This window comes from Podarcis gaigeae, assembly GCF_964106915.1.
Source record: "Podarcis gaigeae genome assembly, chromosome: 4".
NCBI lineage: Eukaryota > Metazoa > Chordata > Lepidosauria > Squamata > Lacertidae > Podarcis > Podarcis gaigeae.
The window spans coordinates 65,021,977-65,043,825 of record NC_139677.1 but is presented as its reverse complement, the minus strand read 5'-3'; the positions used below and the strand labels follow the sequence as shown (position 1 = coordinate 65,043,825).

General features: G+C 37.6%; 1 protein-coding gene and 1 long non-coding RNA gene across 6 annotated transcripts in view; both read right to left on the bottom strand.

The window, feature by feature from the left end:
• Positions 1-21,849, bottom strand: part of CADM2 (cell adhesion molecule 2) — a 372,090-nt gene that overhangs the window by 238,799 nt on the left and 111,442 nt on the right. The window lies entirely within an intron of this gene.
• Positions 8,543-21,849, bottom strand: part of LOC310844004 — a 122,876-nt gene continuing 109,569 nt past the window's right edge. The window contains exon 3 of the long non-coding RNA XR_014563872.1: positions 8,543-8,586. This is a non-coding gene — a long non-coding RNA (uncharacterized lncRNA). The remainder of the gene's footprint in view (positions 8,587-21,849) is intronic.

Below are 21,849 nucleotides of genomic sequence, written 5' to 3'. Positions count from 1 at the left end.
ATTTACAGAATGCTAAGCAAAATGTTCACATAAATCTATACACTGATCAAAACCTGCCCTGTTCTGCCCTGTAGTTAGGAGGGAGCGGGGAAGGCTTGGAGGAAGGGGTGGATTAAGCCCCTTCTGGCATAGGCCATTGGCCAGTCCACATACCATAAGACCTTGGAAGCAGAAAGAGGCAGCACCCTTGAAAAGCATATCAAGAAAACCACACTGTCTGCAAAATTATCGAGTTTTGCCATTTTAAAATAGAAGTCAGTATTATCAAATGACCAGACCTTAGGAATTGTTTCAGATATAGCTCACATTTTTCACAATAGGCATCAAAAGAAGACAAATCAAATCTTATTGCTGATAAAGCTGAGGCAAGACCACTGCTTTTAATTATTCTGATGTGCTATTTGTAAATTTAATCACAGATGAAGTTTGGCAAACGTATTATATAACTACAAGGAAGAAATCTATTTATAAACATCACTTTAATGTTATATCATAGTCAATACACATTGCAAATAAACCTATGAACCTAGCTAGACAGATATGTCATGTTTTATTAGGCATTTTTGTTGTTTGTAAATTCCCAAAATTTGCAAACACCAAAGCCAATACTTTCTTCTTTTCTATACAACGTCATTACAAATTAGGTCATTACAAAAAGATGGATTAATTCTATGCTGCTAACAAGTATATAAGAAAAGAATCCCTCAAATACTAATGCAACTATTGTTCTTTAAAGTTAAAATTATTTTTAAAAGCATTGTGTCCTTGTTTTTGTTTTGCAGTCTAAAATGTAGACAGTGATATAAGAGGAGCTCCAAGCATGTAATGTTTGCTTTTGGGAAATTTAAGCTGCTGAAAGTCTCTAGCACTGTCTGCCTGGATGCATCCTCATGCTCAACATTTATATTTCTAAATAAGCAGTATTACAGAAATGCCATAAGCCTCTAGTGTTTTCAGCTCACATATAAACTAACCCGTGAAGGGTTGTCCATGAAATTTCCTACTGCTCTAGGAAATATGAAACAAAATTCATATCCTGCCTTTTCGTAGAAAACTGCAAGATGGATAACAGAAAAAGTATAAAAGAGAATTGGTCTCAGCAGGTCTTAGCAGAGACTAGATTTTTATTTGTCTCCCTCTATCAAATGGATGGTAGCCTGGACATTGAAGGACACTGGGCTAGAAAAAGAATGACCAGCAGACTAAGTTAATATGCCGAGTCTAAAAAGAGAAGAAGGTGTTTTCCAAATATGCAGAGGGGAGATAAAGATGAAAGTTGCTGAGAAGAAAAATGGCAGGAATGAAGGAATGAAAGTGAAGGTGATGGCAAAGAGGGATCGTTTTAAGTCTGTTACCCAATTACAACAATAAAAATGCATAAGGTACAAAACATTAAAAAGACACTTAAAAGGCAAGAACAGCAGAGATCATAGATATAAAATGACCTTCACAAATAATATTTAGCAGGTAAGCCTTATAGAATAAAAAAAATGTCTGTAGCAGACGGTGAAAGACAACCAGAATAGTCATTTAGTCATCATGCATTGATGCAGTCCTTGGAAACACCCAGCTCTGTCAAATGACTCCCACCATTGGAGGGCAATAGAGAAGTGCTCCTCAATGTGATCTTAGGAACTGGATGGAATAGCATGGGAAGAAGTGATTTAAAACTTTTACAGTAATCACTAACACTTTGAATTATGCCTAGAAAGAATCTTAAGAGCATCTAAGGTTTCCAAAAAAAAAGGAAGATAATTTAGAATTAGACTAATATGTGACATCTTGATTAAAAATCGTCCAGGCGAACAGATATATGACAGAGGAATAAATATTTACTACCTATTTTTGTACCTTTGATTTTCAGCATATTCATCATACACACCAATGTTTACGTTTATTGAGTGAAACCTGTCATGTCTACTTCTACTCTTTGTTATGTTCATTGTTTTGTTATCATTAGTGTGGAGATTGAATGGCAGGTGACATTTTATAAATGTAACTAAAGTAAGACATTAATCAAATTAAAGTATCACAAGTCATTTGCATTTTAAGTATAACTGAATATGTAACTACGAAAAGAAACTTCAAATTAGAGGGCATCATAAGCTACATTACCAACTTACTCTAATGAATAAATTGCATAAATAGTTTTTGAATTCTAATATTCAAGATAAGTATGTTATTCAAAAATACTGTAAAATCTCCAAAATAATTATTCTATGTTAGCTGAAAATGAGACAAGGCAACAGAAACCTGTGTTGGGTCTGTCTTTAAACTGTGACAAAGAGCAGCTGTATGGCATGGGGAGTCCATCCAGATCACAACTATATCATGCCTTCCTGCCCCAATGCCTTTCACATCCCAAGACAATCCCTGAAGAAGATGTTATTCTATCACAGAGAAAGCTTGCATCTACAAAGACTGTACTCATAAGTCTTTCCTAATAGGCAAATAGTATTGAAAGGAAGTTTTCATTTAGAAAATAATAGGGAGCATTTTTTGTGTCCTATTCGGTTCCACTCTCTCCTGCTGTTGGTTTGGTCTATGAGCTTCATTGCTTGTGGCTTCATTGCTTGTGGCTAACTCCTGCCGGCTGATTTTGGGGCTCTAGATTATTTGTTTTGGTTTTTTAAGTGATATATTCCACAAGGCTGAAGCCTGAGATAGGCTGTAGTTCACAATGCTTATGCCACAATGGTTTTAGTATTTCAGGTGCTATAAGATCCTTTGTTCAATGTGTCAAACTTGTTTTGATCTCAAATTGGTTATAAATAACAAATGAGCTTTTTTCTTCCAGCTATTGTGAACTTCTTAAAGAGCTATGCTAATTTATAGTAAGTGACACTGATTTCCCTATTGTGCCTTAAATTTGTACATCATTTTTGGAAAAGATCTAGCATAAATATAATCTTATTGAATATTCTTGTGGTTAGTACACACACTAGGCAATTTAAATTTTGATTATTTCTTAAAAATGGAGTACTTCAGTCTTGCAAACGTAACAATGTACCATAATTAAATATGTTCATTAACTAGCCAATTCAATTACAAACACATTTAAATAAAAAAAGGATTATTGATGTTTCATTCAGGACAACAGGGGCAATATGTATGCTGATGGGTTTGAGTGTGTCTAAAAGAGTAAATTCATATTAATTTTTAATAAAAGTGGGATCCAGGCTTAGTCATGCTTGGAGTTATATTGTTATGACTTGTAGGTGCCAGGGTTTGGGGTTGCCAAATTCCCTATAATTCCTGATAGCTGTTAGAATTTAATCAAGTCCCCTGGATTCAGCAGCAAATCAATTGCTGGATTAATCTGGCCAGCCTAATAATGGTAGCTAAGTATGGGTCATTAACTTAACAAAGGCAAGATGATCAGCCATAAGAAAGTGGGAGCTCTATGCCAGACACAAATGGGTGGAACCAAAACCTGAATTCTGAGTTGGTGGGCAGAGACCAAAGAGTTTTGAGTTTTTGGGATTTCAATTAGCATGTTTTAGGGAAAATGAGTTTTCAGTCTGTTAAATGCAGCAAGCTGGAGTAGAGGAACAGAGGTCCATGGCTGATTTCTGCTGCCTTCCAAGACTGTGGCCATGGGAGAAGCAATTGGTGTGTAATGCTGAGAGATCATCCGTCATAGTCTTGGGTTGCATTTACGTGTAAATAAATCAATATTATAAAGACACTATAGTCCCCACTGTGCCTCATTTACAAAGGAAATACGAACACTAGGTAAGCACCTGAACCTCTGGAATCTTGTACCACTCCAGGATTGGGGTGTCCTGTAACAATACTTATTAAAATGTATGAGATTTAAGTTAGCATGCTCAATGACTATGGGATGTTCTCTCTCTCTCACTCTCTCTCGTGTGTGTGTGTGTTTGTGTGTGTGATGTCCTGGAAAAAGTAATGGATAGCTGTCTGGAGTCCTGGCAACGTGATATATATTTTCCAACCCGCAAAAGGTGAAGACTGCCTTTGCAGGAGAAATGCTATACCCATCTTTCTGAAATCTGACAGACTTCAATCCCTCAGGACAGACCATACCTGTACTTTGCATCGAGTTCTGGCAGAAAATAAATGAAGTTAGAAACTTTCTTCTTCATCTAAAAAAAAAAAAAAATTAATTTGGTGGAAAAAGTTGGGGCCAGCCACAGCCCTCCATGCCTTTGTATCTGGCCTCCCGGACTTTCCACAGGCCACACCCCATTCTTAGCTGCATCCTTCACCAGCCATACTTCGTGCCCTCCTTGAAAGTTCTTGCTTGACTAAGATGTGTCTGATAATGTGTTTGTTTCACCAAAGGAGGATAGACAAGGATATGTAGGACTAGTCTGATATACTAAGGCAAACTTTGATTCCCCCCCCCCCTTTGTTCACTTTTGCATCTGGCCACACAAACCATTGATATATGGTGAAAGCTGCCCAGATGGGAATGTAGCCCTCAGTATATTAAAGTTCCCCACTCCTGATTAGTGACCACTGGTGGAGGAAGAGCCCCCGGCAGCGTGATTCCAGTGGGGTGCCATCACGGCTGCCTCCCCGCCCACGCCGGGTGCGACACCCCTGCAGGCAGCGCGCCACACCCCAGGATGTGCACCAGCCCTGCTCCTGACTTCTCTCCACCCCCGTGCCAGAGACTAAAGCTTCGCCACTGTTTGTGATTCCTTGCATACAAAATATCTGGATGGATCTGACCGAAATTTGTCAGGCTTAATCTGATTTTGAAGGGGTCATTTCCTTGCAAATATAATCCACTTACTATGAAAAGAAATAAATGGTGATAACTATTTCTAGATTTCCATTATAGCCAATGGTGGTGAAACAGCTTTGGATTTAGCAGACAGTAGTGGAATACATGGGGGGGGGGGATGCCATTCACCTGATCTCCAATTAGTCACATCATCAATGCTTCAGATGGGATTCCTGCATTGCAGGAAGTTGGACTAGATGACTCTTGGGGTCCCTTCAAGCTTCAACTCTATCATTCTATGATTCTATAACTAGAAAATTGAGGGAGGTGAGGCAAGGCTGAGGCAAGTTGGATGGAGCTAATCTGGTTCTCCTGGTGGTGTGTTTATACCACTTGGTAAGCAGCAAGGATGCAACTGGCCAGAGGTCAAGTGAGCGGTGGCACCCCACCACACAGTCCACTACAGTTAACAGATCAGATGTGCACCTGAATAACAAATCAAATTAAAATGACGCAGAACAGTTCTAAACAGACTGGGCTGCTTTCAAATGCTACCAATACAAAGTGAATAATGTGCCCACTGAACAGCCATAGCAAGTACAACAGAGAATGAAAAATCACACTCAAAAGGAAACTATTTTGATTCTGTAAACATTTAGAGACTGTGCTGGGTTCCGGGAGTGGGGGGGGGGTCATATTCACTTTCGAAACATCTGACTGATAAAAATATTTCAACTCTAAAGAATTAGTGCTTTTATTTTCATCTCGATAATTTCATCTGGTGGAAATGATGGTGATGGGGGAAATCTGCAAGTGTTATAATATACGAATATGTGGCAAACAGGAAATACTATTGTTCCTTATTTACAGAAGCTTTGACCTTCCAAATAGGAGTTTCATCAAAATTTATCTTTAAAGCGTGTGAGGAGCATGAATATAAAAAATATGCAGTTTGCTATCCATGGTGCTGAAATTCCCTTCTGAATTCTTAAATATGATAGCATGATATTCTATACTTGCAAATCAGAAAAAAAGCTTTTAAAAATGAAATCAAGTTGAACACATTCATCATTAACTAAATGAAAGAAAATTAGGTATTGTTCAATGGCACTGGAAAAGAATACACTGTAATTACCAATTTGGAAAGATTGATTCTCTTTAGGTCATAGGAGCTAAAAGAGAAAAAAAGAACTAAAAGGTATACATTTCTTAACCAGAACATTCCTGATAGTTTCACCCACAATTTTTCACATGCAATGTCAATTCGGCATTAAATATCTACTTTAATTCTTTTCATAGCTCATAATTTTATTTTTGAAGTCTGGATTACCAGTTAGCCTCTCCAATGCTTGAGGAGGAAACAGTAATTTTCGAGAAAATTTTGCAGCTTTATGTATTCATTACAATACAAAGCTCCACAGCTATTTATCAAAAGTTAAATAGCTGGGTTCCTAACATCCATTCTTTCCATACAACAGTATTCTATTAAATAAGCTAGCTTTCCCACATCCCTCTACAGTCCTCTGTAATCTTCATAAATTTATTTCTGAGCAGTGAGGGCTCTCTGCAGCAGCATGGCATATGGTGCGGGGTAAGGCTGCAATATCATCCAATGTCGTGCAAAAAACGATATCTTTTGATGCAAGCCATTATGTAGTTCAACTTGAGCTTTTTTCACTCTTAGGATGCATCAGTACATCAAATCAAGGTATAAAAAAGAAACCAGTGAATGCAAATGACAAAGCAGCTGTCTATTCTGGACAAAGATGCTTTTGAATTTAATTCCAAACCAGAATACTTTGAGATTGCACGGGAATTTGACACCCAGAAGTTATAAAATGATTATGATAATCTGCATGGGTAGACTAGGCTACAGAAGAATCAAAGATTAACACAAAACAAGGATTTCACATAATTAAACGAAGCACATGTCCCTTTCTGTATCTGGTTTAGCACTATAGATTCAGCTACAGAGTCATCTGCCATAAGGATGCAACCAAAATGCTATCAAGCAACATAGAGAATGTCCAACACTGAAATATTCTGAATATGGCAAAAGCAGTAATGTTTATTTATTTAACCATAAAATTCATGCGTAAACAGAAATTTCTTGAAATGTATCGTGAAAGTCAACAATGAGGGAGTCAGATGTACCTGACCAGGGAAGGCATTCCACCAACTGGGAACTGTTACTGAAAAGGCCCTGTCAGAGGGGGAGGGTTCAACATTCATCCAATTTCACAGAAATTCACAATTTTAACACACAAGCACCCCTATTTTTATTAAATGGCAATACCTATTCTCTTCCCACTACTTTGGCAGTTTTATTTATTGCTGATTATATTGTTCAGCCTGTCAGCTTAGGGTCAGCTCAAACATATATGTGTATAATTGAATGATAACAACAGTAAACAATAAATGGAATGTGTGAAGCAGCCATCTCAAATCAAGTGCCACATAGAAAGCTTTCACATCATTTTATCTACAGAATGTTTTAATGGAAGCAATTCACATGTTCTACACAATCAATCAGGTGTCGGGTAATCAAATGAGACTGTGACTGACATGTTTGCATGTGTGTATTAACCCTAAACTTCAGATTACACCACTTGAATAAGTAGAAATGCAGAAAGTACAGAATGTTATAATACTGCTATAACTCACTTTAGCAGTCTTTATGCAGCCAACATAAGTTCCCAAACAGGTGGCAAAATATAATCACCAACAACATCAAATTGATTTCTTAAAACAGGAAAAAGCATCAGTTTATAAATTAAGTGATTCAATAATTATTCCAATCTTTATAAACATGACAAACACTGGTTTGATGACAAATGCATAACCTGACCTCAGTTAACCAAATAAATGAGGATGACTTTTATCAGTCATTCCAATAAATACTGAGAAAAACACAAATTCAAAATAAAAAGAAAACTAGAGAAAATCTGGTTTAGACAATGACGTAATTGTTTTTTAAAAACAATATTCTGCACAAACTAGAGTATTCAGAGTCACATTACTGAATGCAGCCAGGAGTTACAAAAATATTTATTCCCAATATTTAAAAGAAAATGTTTAAATTTGGCTAGACTGCCTCCACCGTCAGGGACTATAATAATAACAATTTATAATAATAATAATAATTTATTATTTATACCCCGCCCATCTGGCTGAGTTTCCCCAGCCACTCTGGGCGGCTGAATGAAACAGAACAATATCACATTATTGTTTTCTTATTACATTACGTATTTCCACTACAATTCAGTTAAAACAATGCTTGTGTATAAGAAAATAAATTTCATAGTTTGACATTTCCAGACTGATTTAAGAACAATAGTTTGAAATTCACATTTGAAAATGGTTTACAGACACGTGATATTGTCACTCCATGATTCACTCTAAGAATCTTCCCATCAATAGATTCTTGTTCCCCCCAAAAAAAATACATTTCCAGTTTGTGTTTTCAGTATCTGTTATGCATTGGTAGAGCACATCCATCCAAATTCTGGTACCCATCTGCACTGTTGAGTCTTTGTACCATGTCCTCTGAACTTATTTTGAATGGCTGCATGGCACTCTAATTTTCTATTAATTCTACATTACTTTCTTTTGCTTGCTATTTTGCTAATTGTACTAACTGGCAAAAGCTCATGACACATCTTTGCAAATAAATTTATTACTACCAACTTCATGCCACTGGATTCAACAATATTTTGAACCATTTCCCTCATTGTTTTGGTAGTACTAATGCTCAACAACCTGTGTAATTCAGTTTTTCTATCTAGTATTTACATTTCTGTCATGCACAATAACATTAAATAGACAATATACCTGAAATTGGTTTACCTTGTTTGAGTCTGATTATATAGAAGAATCTTTTATTAGCTTACCTAAAAAGAAACAGAGAAAGGAGTTTTGTTAAATTCAGTAGGTTACATGGCACTTTTAAAAGGAAAAAAAATGGTCTGGATGCAAGCAGTTTTTTAAAAAAGCTAGAAATAATTAATCCAAGCACTAAAGGGTTTTGCCTATTCTCTGTTATTTGCTGCTGATACCCATTCCTCAACCCACGGTAGTCAGTGGGGAAGGCATCAGAACTCCAGTAGATATCCCTTGATCCAAGAAAGACCTCAGAAGTATGTCATCTCTAACCTGTCATTCCTACTATTTGTAGCTACTGACAGAGTTATCCTCCATGTGGTGGTTTCCCTTTTTAAAAATGCTTGGAAATCATGGGGTTGAATTAAGCATTCTGTTCTTTGAAAGGAAAGAGCTTCCACTCATGGAAGAATTCATGAGCTACTCAGTTTACAAAACAGAATGTTTGAATTCAACCACATTCCATTTCGCCAGTCATTTAATTGTATAGTTTTCCATTGTACACATTGTCCTTGTATACTCTTTTCTTACTCATATATGACTTTGTATTTTGTAACAATCATCAACCACTTTACAAAAATGTTAGTGAAGAATAAGCACACACGGCACGTAAAAATTAGTTTCAGGAACTGGGTGTAAAGGGATCCGACCCAGGACAGACACTGGAGCTGGGACAGGAATGCGGGCAAGAACACTGAGTGGGGTGAGGATGCTGAGAGCATCCCAGCAGCAGATTAAAGGGCAGAAACAGAGAGCATTCTTTCTCAGTCCAAGCAGCAGGAAGAAGGAGACACCAGCAAAGGAACACAGAGGAGACAAGGGAAAAGTGAGAGTGAAGAAAGAGAGATGAGGGAAGATGAAGGAGAAGGTAGAGGGCAATAGGGCAAACTATGAATGGAACCAGGGCTGCTCCAAAAATAGCATTGGGATTGGGGGTAGGAAGGGACCTTGGGAAGGTCATAATCCACGTGGCAAATCAGTGCGAGATAAAGGGTAGGAAGGACAGATAGATGCAGACACTGTATGGAAAGGAAAGTGAGAGATTGAAATGACCAGAAACACTAAATTAAACAAACAAAAGGAGTGGTGTACACTGATGAAAAGGGGTAACAAGACTCTTGGAGTAAGGAGTTCTGAGGATTCCTGGGACATTAGAAGGTAGGTGCTGACACGGGGGTTAACTGGGATGGATAGGAATGATAGGATATTATTGAGAAATTCTGTCACAGTTGCAGCAACATCAAGCGAAGTAAATACTGATATTGTTTATTTGTTGTCACATTTATAGCCCACTTTCTTCCAAGGAACTCCATGACGTGTATATGGTTCTCCTTCTACTCCTGTTAGAATCACAACAACCCTTTGAGGTAGATTAGGCTGAGAGGCACTATCTTGCCCAAAAGTAACCCAGAGAGCTTCATGGATGAGTGAGGATTTGGACCCTGGCTCCCTCCTTATCTAGTTCAATGGATCATTAGTATAACCCTGTACAAGATTTCTTTAGTTTTAATGGACTATAATTTCATTTCAAAACCATAAAATTCACCCTTCACCACCAAGTATATAATAAAGTTATAGCTTGTGAGCTGCTATATGGTGGAAGATCCACGTGTATTCCAAAACAAAACTAAGCAGTGATGCTACGGCCAGCTCTTTCAAACTTCATGTTAGGCTCCATTTAACACATTTTGAGAATAGCCAGGTCAAAATATTGTGTTTTTTTAAGCTACAAGATAAATGAAAGTGTTGCCACTACGGTTTACCAGTTTTATAGAAAGCACCAACATACAACTGGATTAATTAGAGACCTTTCCAATATGTAGTGTAGACAAAATTGCATGTATTAATTATTACTGAAGAACACACACACACACTCCTTCAAATAAGAAACAAGGTCAACTAACAGTATGCTTAGATAAATTAAGAATATGTCTTCATGTGTTTGGCTGATTTGTCTGCATCCTTTTCCCTCTGCCAGGAGATTTTCTAAAGGAGTATCAAGTACAAAGAAAGCTACAAAGTACTACTTATGCATAATAGAAATTCAATGCATGCTCCTTGTTTTATTTCAAAGCCGATTACTGAAGAGCTCACACTATGCTGAATTGTCTCTTCTGTAAATGGAAGCACTGCATCACATGCTTTTCCTGTATTACTCATTCAGTCATTCATGGTTGGTCAACTTACAAAATCATACAAATCATTCAGTATCAATATTCACATTAATTAAAATAAATATCCCTAAATAACATTGCTAGGATCTCTCTCTCTTTCTCTCTCTCTCTCTCTCTCTCTCTCTCTCTCACACACACACACACACACACACACACAAAGAGGGAGAGAGAGATTGAGAGAGAGAGCCAGCAGATTTGGAGTATTACTGTTTTTTGAGTTCCAGTAATGATGATTCCACCTATTCCAATATTCAGTTTTTCTATGAGCAAACTCTGTACCATTCTGTTTGAGAGAGGTCTACAGGGGTTTGTTTTGTATTTCCATGTTATTCATTACTAGCATCCTGATATGTATAATGGAATCCTAGAAGTGTTCTGTGGTGTACTTTACATCATTTAAAAGAAAAAGAAAGATAGGATAGATACAATAAGACTGCAATTTGCTTACTTCAAATAAATCTAAATGACTTACAGTTAGACTTACTTTGCAGTGGTAGCTTCTCAAAAAAGCACTTGAAAGACAAATAAGTCTGTGAAAGCAGCAAAGACCTATTCTCTCAACACATTTAAGACTCAGTGCCAAGTTATCCAACCATCTTCTTGGTAGAAAGGATGGCTGCCAATTCAAGGCTACAACAGGAGGTCTCAGACTCACAATTAGTGCTCGGCCTTTGCTTCTCATCAGATTCAAGTGGCTCTCTGTAACTTCTTTGTAGCACAGACAGGATCAATATAATTTCTATTATGCATCAATCTTGCATGTTTTATTAAGATAAAAAATAATGCAATATAATAATAAATAGTAGATCTGTAGAGTTTGAAGGGATCCCAAGGGACCTCTAGTCCAAGTGTCTGCAAAATCAGGGATCGCAGTTCACCCCTGGTCATCCAACCTCTGTTAAAAACCTCCAACAAAAGAGAGTCCACTACTCTCCAAGGTAGTCCATTCCACTGCTGAACAACTCTTACCATCAGAAAGTTCTTCCTTATATTTAGTCAGAATCTGCTTTCCGGTAATTTAAATTCATTAGTTTCAATCCCACCCTTTGGAGCAGCAGAAAACAAGCTTGCTCCATCTTCCATATGACAGCCCTTTAGATAGTTGAAGTTGGGTATCATATCACCTATCATCAATTAGTCTTCTCTTTTCCAGGCTAAACATACTCAACTCCTTCCACTGTTCTTCGTAGGGCTTGGTTTCCAGACCCTTTATCATCATGGTCTTCCCCCTCTACACATGTTCCAGTTTGTAAATATTCTTCTTAAATTGGTATTCTTCTTAAACTGGTTTCTAACTAAGCTTTCAGAATTCTGCATCTCAGCTATTATAAGTATAGTAAATTATCACCCAATTCCAGCACCTTCTTGCCTGCTTGCTGTGTCTGAAGCCCTGGAACAAATGGAAGGAACTAGTGTTTCATGCAGCAGAAATGTCAAATTTGGTCACATCACTTGAACTGGTCAGACCTGTTTGCGTGACATGAATCTTCTTTCTGTGAGCATGACTTAGAGTCGACTTTGAAGTTTATAAATGGAACAGCCACTAAATTAAGCAGAACAAAGAAGCAACTGATAGCTGAAGTACTGGACCCAAATGTACGCATTAGCTTGTTCAGATTTGCTCACACTTTTCTTTTAGGGCTATATACTTCTTTAGTTTTCTGAATTTAATAAGCAAATGAAGGAACTTTTTCAAGAAAAGAATAGGAAAGGAAAATTATTTACACTTCCATCACTCCAACATGCAATGCCACCTATTACATTCAGCTGACAAACTTCTAAACACATTTGATATCTCTTTATCATCATAGGTAACTGATCAGATTAAATATCCAGGATGAAAGCATAAATACAATGAAATTTAAAGAAACATTATCCACAAGTGAAGATTGATTATAATATTTTCTTTAAACATGACCAGCTGTTTAAGCTTGATGTTTTAACCATGTGATAAAACGGTCCACTGGACATCAATTGTGTAGGCAGTACATTTTCATTGTTACTCCATTCCATTTGCACAGAAAGGTTAAACAGTGAAAGCCATTGATCAACCAATGTTCACCTGCTGTTCAGTGACCAGTCACTTGGAACAACCCCTACCAGCTTTTCGCCCAATTACCCAGCATAGCTTGAACCCTGGAGAATCCAAAATATATTGTTGCTGCCTGGCCCAACTGGAAAACAAGCATTTCATTTCTCATTTAGCAAGGTTAAAAATAATGCTTTTCGTTATATTGTTTTTCTTCCTAAAACCAACCTTCAGAAAAAATTCATCCCTGTTGTCTTAGATTAAATTACTATTTCTGCACATTTTCTGACCAAAGTTTCTGGCATGCTATTAATATAAATGGTCCTCTTTCCGACCTGCTTTCAAAAGCTTTGCCTGTGCCTTATGGTGGGTGCCAGGCATGTAGAAGCCCACTTATTGATACCTTATGACCTCTCTGGGCAAAATTCTATTCTTGATGACATTCACAAGGCTTCACTGTAATTTACCCATATAACTGTTTATAATAATAATAATAATAATAATAAATTTTATTTATATCCCGTCCTCCCTAGCCAAAGCCGGGCTCAGAGCGGCTAACAATAATCAAATAATCAAACAATCAAATAGTTACACATTCAAAATATTTCATTATAAAAATTAACAACTATCCTTTCTTGTAGTAGTTCCCATGAGGGCAAGGGAACACTTACATTTCTATAATTTCTTCTAAAGAGTAATGACTGTTAACTGTACCATGTCTTTTTTGCATTATGTCACCAAGTAGGCTTCAACTGTTAAAAAAAATTGTGATGGAAAGAACATAAAAATCAAATTAAATGCTCACAAGCATTTTGCAGTACATGTACACAAGTGCTTTGCTTTTGACACAACAATTGGTTAGGTTCTAAATGCTATGTCTGTAGAAGTGTTGATCTATTACCCTGATTAGTAGTTAACTTTCATTTCTTTTCTAGCTTTGCCCCTGGATAAGCTCAAGTATTCCCAAGAAGAAGCCCTGATCAAGTACATTTGTCATGCGAACAACTATAATAAGGTAATTTATCATACTCTGTCAAGAGTTTTATTCCAGAAAGGCTGCTGCATTTTTATCCTTACCAAAAATTTTGCTGTCACTCTTACTGAAAAATTTGGTAGACATTTTGGACATGTTTAATAGCCATTCCAAACTGATAGTGGCAGATAATTAAGTTATCTGCTATCAAAATATCTTTTGTTCTCTAAAATGCTTATGATGAAATGAACTCTCAGGGTGACTTAATATGGCCTGTTCACAGAGTGTAATTGTTTGTACCTTTCACTTTTCTCAATCTAAGTCAATAACCAGTGTAGAAGCCTTTTTTTTATTTTCCTTGTTGGTCTCCAATCAGTTGCATCAATGGAGACTTTTCATTTGTTAAAACAACTATCAATAACTTCAGGTGGGAGCAGACTCTAGGTTACTGGATGATGACAATAATCACAGTGACATATACAAATCCTTAATTGACCCATATTTGAAAATTAGTGCATAGTAGCAATTTTTCCATAGTTTTCATCTGAGACTCTTTCAACATTGTTTGGGAATGAACAAGGATCGCTACTCCACATCTGTAGCATGAATTTAAGGGGGGGGTTAACAAGTTAATTGACATTGTAATGCTCAATCTTCCTTGTACTGCAATTTTTTAAGTCATATGAATTCTGGTGTTCATAATGTAGCTACTCTAGAGCAGGCTCTATATTGTCATTCCTTGCCTTTCCCAGCTTTTAATGTGATAACCCTTTTAACCATGTTATTTTAATGGCTAATTAGCTATAATAGATCAAAAGTCTGCCTTGCCCCTGCCCTATCATTAAATGAAATGGGAAAAAAAATTACAAGGTTTACTCTAGATTCTTGCTAGAGAAATTAATAGAGTGGGCAGAAGAAACAAAGCTATTCCACCCGGAACAGGCTGGCTTCCGTAAAGGTCATAGTACATCTGGCCAATGTCTTGTTCTATTTACCCTGATTGATAAATACCTAAACAGGTTAAACTGCAAACTACATGCGGCTTTTGTGGACCTGACCTCCGCTTTTGACTCCATCCCTAGAGATAGGCTATGGCAGAAGCTTAGTTACACCAACATAAATAAGAGACTCCTCCACCTTCTTATGGAAATTCATAATGAAATATCGGCCAGAGTAAAATTTGGCCCTCTGGGAGCTCTCTCGGATTCTTTCCCTCTGAATAAAGGGGTCAAACAGGGCTGCCTCTTGGCCCCTTTTCTATTTAATTTCTACATCAATGACATCGTTACGACCATGAAGGCCCTAAACCAATCTGCCCCCTCTTTACAACAGCTCAAGATCCCCATATTACTCTATGCGGACGACATGGTGATACTGACTTTAACCAAGCAGGGCTTAAACAACATGCTCAGAGGGCTCATGACATATTGTGATACCAACTCCCTCAAAATCAATTTCGCCAAAACCAAAATTCTTACTTTTGGCACGAAAACTCGGAAGTCATTCTGGAATTTTGAGGGCCACTCTATTGAATATTGTTCAGCATTCAAGTATTTGGGTATCACTTTTCAGCATGGGCTCAGCTGGTCAGCTCACCTAAACATGACCATCCTGGCTGCCCGTAGAACCATCAAAGCCTTGGAGAAATTCTTCTATGCAAAAGGTGGCCAGTTGGTCCCACCAATCAGAAAAGCATTTATCAGCAAAGTCCTCCCGATGTTACTGTATGGGGTTGAAATCTGGGGGTGGAATTTAAAAACACTACAACGGCTCGAGATTCTACAAAACTCTTTTGCACGAAAGTTACTGGGTCTCCCCAAGGGCTTGGTTGCTGCACAGTTAAGAACAGAACTGGGCCTCCCCTCCATTGTTGTGAGAGCCCACATTAGAATTATTAGTTTTTATTGTAAATTAAACAAAGCCCCAGGTTCCCTACTAGCCAGGCAAGCTTTTTTAACTTGTTCTCACAGCAACAAATGGTCCAAGGCCATGGAGACTATTACTGCACGCTACTCCCTCCCAGATCTTGACACGCTGTCATCTTGGGACCAACATAAAATCCGGGCCTGGATTCTTACAAGAGACGAGGCCATGGACCAGGCACAGTCCACCACAGCTCGCCTCTCCATGTGGCTCCCTAAAGTGAAAGTGGTAAGATCACTTGCCAACTACTTGATAGACCTGACGGAGCCCAATTTGAGAAGAGCATTTATCATGGCCCGTTTCCATTCTATACCCACGGCCTTCTTGCAGGGGATTTACTCTAAGACCCCTATTACTCAGCGTCTATGTCCATGCACAATGAATGAAGTAGAGGACTTCATACATTTCTTTTTCTACTGCCCTATTTATGAGCTAATAAGAACTAAGCTCCTCCTCTTGATCCCATCCACCATCACATCTAAGGAAGACTGTTTGAATTCGCTTCTTGTGGACACAAATCCCCAAATTTCACGTGGGGTGGCAATCTTTATAGTGCAGGCTTTGAAACTCAGGGCTACTCTGACTGGGTAGTGTGTCCTAGACCTGGACCTGTTTGAATTCTTTTTATTACCTTTTAACCTAATGTGCCGAGCCTTTTTGGGGGGCCATTATATGCTTTATATACATCCGCATTTTAGATTCCCGGCGCTGGCAACTAAATCTTTACATTATTGTCTTAGGGTAATTTAAATGTCATAACGCCAGTAATATTGCTTTGAATTTAGTTTGGTTGCTTGTCTCTAGCATTTTTGTCTTATCTTGCTATGGCTGTATGCTAATGCAATAAAGGTTTGATACTGAAATGAAAAAAGAATACTATGCCTTTCAACCTTTCCTCTGAACGTGCTTCCTCTCTCTAGAACTCATGTTCTAATCCAACATAGCAAGTGCTCATATTATTCCTTAGATAGCAGTATAGGATTTGGAAGTGTATCCTGCTGAACAAGCCCAACCTCTATAACAGAGCTGGTGCCTCTTAGTAACTGAATGCATGCATTCATACACACCCCGAAAACCAAGCAAGAACTTTATCTACCCTATGTTTGTGCTTTTGTGTATGTTGTGTTAATGCATGAAAAAACATTTACAAATGAAGTTAAAACTTTTTATAAGGAAAGCGCCTTAAATTTAGTTAGACTACAACTCCCATCATCCCTAGCTAACAGGACCAGTGGTCGGGGATGATGGGAATCATAGTCCCAAAACAGCTGGAAGACCAAGTCTGGCCATGCCTGGATTAGCTTAAATGGTTTGGTTTCATGGGCTGCTTGCAGCTCACTTGCTGACAGTTAGCCATTCCTATTTTAGGTTGAACTAGTCCTACCCATCTCTCAATTTAAAAAAAGATTTGAGTTTTATTAGTAGATCTTCCTTTCAAAGCAACAGAAGTAATCCAGTACACTTCAACATGTTCAGTCAGAGCCTTAGACATGACTAAAGGCACTATTTAGAATAATTTGCATCTTACGGTCAGCCCTATGTATGTCTATTCAGAAGTAAGTTCCATTGAGTTAAATGGGAATTACTACAAAATAAACATGTACAGGATTTCAGCCTCAGAGACTATTGTACGAATGGAAGTTCAGTATGATGGATTTTAAAATGGTCACAATATTTTATCAGCAAAACCACTGTATGCAGGAAACGATAAGAGGCTTCCCAGTGAGAAGCTAAGCACTTGACCTCTTCACCAGAAACCAATAAATCAGGGTGCTAAACCAGCACAACCCTGTCAAACTGCCTGTTCAGAATTTAAGTCAAAAGCACTTAGTTCTCAGTCTCCAGGTACGGTTTTCCGTATTCTTTGTAGAATTCTTACTGCTTTTTACACTATAATTCTCTTTAATTATGCCTGACATTTTGTCTATCATATAACTCAATAGAGAGAAATAACATGATCTCAGAGGAAAAGAGAAAAAAGATCTAATATAATAGGATACCAAAAATAATTACACCACATGGTCTTATGAACTTTAAACTCCAATCAGTAGTGTACTATTAAAACTCCTACAATTACTAGTTGGAATACAAAAATAGTTTAATTAGCCTATAAAAACTAACTAATGCAATCATAAATGTGAAGCTTTGATTTCAATACCTTATACTCATCGCAGAATTAATGTCTCTTGCAAATATAATCATTAGGCACTTAGATTTGTTATGAAAACGGAAACTGAGGGTTGCCTCTGATGCTTATCCATGATTAATCATTATATAACTTCTTTACGGGGAGTGAGGGAGGAAAAAAAAGTTCATCTAAAAGAAGATTAGCAGCATGAAAATTGTATGTTAAATACTTCAAAAGTTACATAGCTTTACACACCAATCCCTTCAGTGCAACTGCTTTAAAATGCTAATGAGTGTATTCATTTCTCTGTTATTGGAGCAAACTGTCTAAGATCTATAAATGGGGGATGGGATGGGTGGAACTCTCCATTTTTTTGACAACTGCAAAGTAGACCTGAGCTAAAATGGAACCCAACCTTTTTCTGATGCGGGTGCTGTGGAAGAGGACCTGCCTTTCTAAGATTGGGTGAAGTCTTCAGCCATCTTCCTTGTGACTGAGTGCAGGTAGAAACCACTTGCCCCAGCTATATGAAGTTATTACAAAGCCAATTCAGAATGTAGACTGGCATTCTCTTGGAGGCCATGCAATGGGAACTAAGAAATTGGCTTTGAAACAAGGCAGTTCAAATATGAAGTAAAGGGAAAAGAAAGTAAGCATAGTCTTCATGAAAGCTGTCACACCCATGTCCTTCTGCCATGCTTCATGCCCATCTGAAAGTAGCCAGTATAGTCCTACTATTTATTAAGAATAATAACAAAACAAGTGGTTATATTTATTTATAGCATTGCTTCTCATTTTCACACTTTTGAAGTGAAAAGTTGAATTTCAAGAAGTGGGGGAAAGATTAGTAATCAGTTTCCCATGTGTATGTGCTCATTCATGAACAAACACACACAACTACACACACACACAACACACACACACACACACACACCCTTTTGTAGCTCTAATTGATTATATACCAGCTTTAGGATTCTTTCTTTTTAACTGTGTGATTACAGCCAATCAAGGTTTGAATATGATGCTATCATTTTGCTATTTAACTGATTACTTTTGGCCATTTTTTCTTACTTGACAACATTTGTGAGTGCTAATAAAGACCTCAAAATGCATCTCTCATGCAGTTCTAGTACATACGCAGCCTGGGATAAAGACACAGCTCATCACAACTAAGAGTTGGCTTATTTTTGTTACAAGGAAACCACCAGAATGGAGGAATGGTGACTTAGAGCAGGCTGCTGTGACTTTATGCTAATTGTACATAAATATATTTATTAAAAGAAACTTCAGTGGCTGTTTTTGATGGCTAATGGATAACTCCTGAAGCCCTGCACTTATCCATGTAAATTTCTGTAGGAATCTTACTCAATAATACCTCCTAATTTTGTACAAAAATACGTAGTTCAAAAAACTAGGTGGCAAGGCACTGAAAACTTTTTAAAGTGTTCCAACTTTAAATATGCCTAGCACAGACATATGCTTAGCACCAGTGCTTTACTTCTGGGGGTACGCAGGGGTGCACATACCCCTAAACATTTTGTGAATCTAAGTTTGGCTTTGTTGAGGGGTAGTATTTCAATATGAGTAGGTACCCCTAGACATTTTTTTAGAAAAACACACACTGCCTAACACACACAGAGGGAGGTAGGGAGGAGGGAGAAATTTGTTTGAAATATGGCAAGCATATTTCAATGGCTGTGTCCATTTTCACAAATTCTATTATTTTGTTTTTTAAAAAATGCCTAAGTTTCCAATCTCTTCCAACATAGTTTGGACAACGGGCAATAGTCTTTAGAATTTTTGTTTAGAAAAAAATTGCTCTTAATGCTTACTTGCTACCTACAAACTTCTTCAGAGCTCTTGCAATATGTGCTTCAGTAGAATAGCACCAGAAAATTACTTTATTCCCCAGTGGGATCCAATTACCCTCTATATCATGAATTGGTTATTATACCTCCACTCTCTTGCTGCTCAGCTTATTTTAATTAAAGGCTATAGGAGCATACATTTGGTACAATTATTTTTAAGGAAGAATTAAAAGTAATTCAGTGTGTAAACTAGAGTTAACAATGTAGACAACTACTGAAGCTGCAATCCTATACCCTGCTTCCTTAAAGTACACATTGAACTCTGTGGGGCTTGATTTTTTAGTAGAGATGTGTAGGATTGCTCTTCTACTTTATCACATTGTTTAAACTGCCTGTACCATTTGCTATATTTAGTCATTTATTCATTATTTTAAAAGTTTTCCAATTTGAAGGGTAATAAAGTAAGAAGCTCCATTACATAACACACATGCATTATATAGCAGTGGATGAAGTCACTTTTGATGACTAGAAAACTTATGGTACATGTTCATAGAAGTCATGTACAGAGACTCTCTCTATATACTATAAGCACACCTTATAAACATATTGTTATCAAGTAAATGTGCATGAAATTGTGGCTAAAATGTTTGGTTCTAAATGCTCACATCCTAATTGCTAAGGATATGAACAAGAGTTGATCTGGAATCCATGACTACTTATACCTTAAACGGGTAGAATATTTAATCTACTATAACTGGAAGGTGGGATAGTTGTTGTTGTTTTCATAGGAAAAGTACCATGAGTGGAAATATGAAGCAGAATCAGGGACAACTAATATGAACCAGAATGAGATAATTGTGATTTCCATTACTTAATATTGTGATATAGTATATTTAGGTTGTAGGAAAAACAGAATAACTATCATTTACTACCATCTTATTACCACCTTAAGATGCATCACTTTCTCTGACTGACCCTCCTTTCCCCATTCAACTTCACTTTTTCATAAATCCTATCTTTATCCCAATTATAAACCTGCAGACAAAGTATCTTAAAAAGTACAGTGTGCAGCTATTACCAGCACTTTATCAACAATAAACACTATAAATAAATATATTAATTAAAAAATTGTCCAGTAGCACCTTAGAGACCAACAAAGTTTGTTCTGGATATAAGCTTTCATGTGCATGCACACTTCTTCACTGGTATCTGAAAAAGTGTGCATGCACACAAAAGCTTATACCCAGCAAAAACTTAGCTGGTCTTTTTTATTTATTTCACCTGCGTCAGACCAACACGGCTACCTACCTCCATAAACACTATAATTATTGTTTAACCAATTGTGAAAACTTAAATAAAATGCCATTTAAATAAACTGATTTTATTACAGTTTAGCTACAATTAACTTTTGTTCGGTTCTGCCAAATGTGTTTAGGATTGGACTACAAAGATAATATCACCATTGCTAGTGCCCACCTGATGGTGTGCAACACAGGCACCTGTTGTCATAAAGCCATTCACTTTATATGAATCAGTTCTTATGTTCTTTGCAGGTGTTGCCTGCATTAGGTCTGCAATAAAATGCTTTCAGATTTTTACAAACCAAAATATGGTAAGATGAATACTGAGTTGCCCATGCCTTTTCTCTATTCAGCTGCAGTGGCAGAAGCAATGGGACGGGTGGAGTGCCGGCTCCTATGCTTCTGCCACTTGAGGTGTGGACTTTATCACATCTCATGGGACGCCGGCACCGAGGCCTACAATGCTGTGAGGTCTTCTTGAGTGAGTAGTGGAGAAGCTCAGCAGCAGGCCACCACCTGACCTGTGAGACAGCCACTGGAAGCTGAAAGAAGCTTGGCCAGAAGGGATTTGGAATCTGGAGGAGGTACTCAGGATAAAGGCAACCTGATCCCTAGTCCCTTACCCCTATGTAATAAAAAAATGAAACACTCATCTCATTGTGCTTGGTAATGGGGCAAGGAAGAGCTGAAAGCAAGAATTCTCACCGGTGGCTCCCATACAAACATGCAAAAGTTACTGTAGGAGGCAGGAGCATAGACGCCGACATAAGATCTGCATGAAGCCCCATAAACCCTTTGGGTGGCCCTGCAGAGCTAATCATGTGGGGAGGGTGTGCTGAAGGCATCCTTTGACCAGTTATCTGTTTATCCTAGGGCCAGTCCTAATCTTGAGCATATGTACTTGGGAGTAAGTTTCATGGGATTGTGTTGTTATTTGC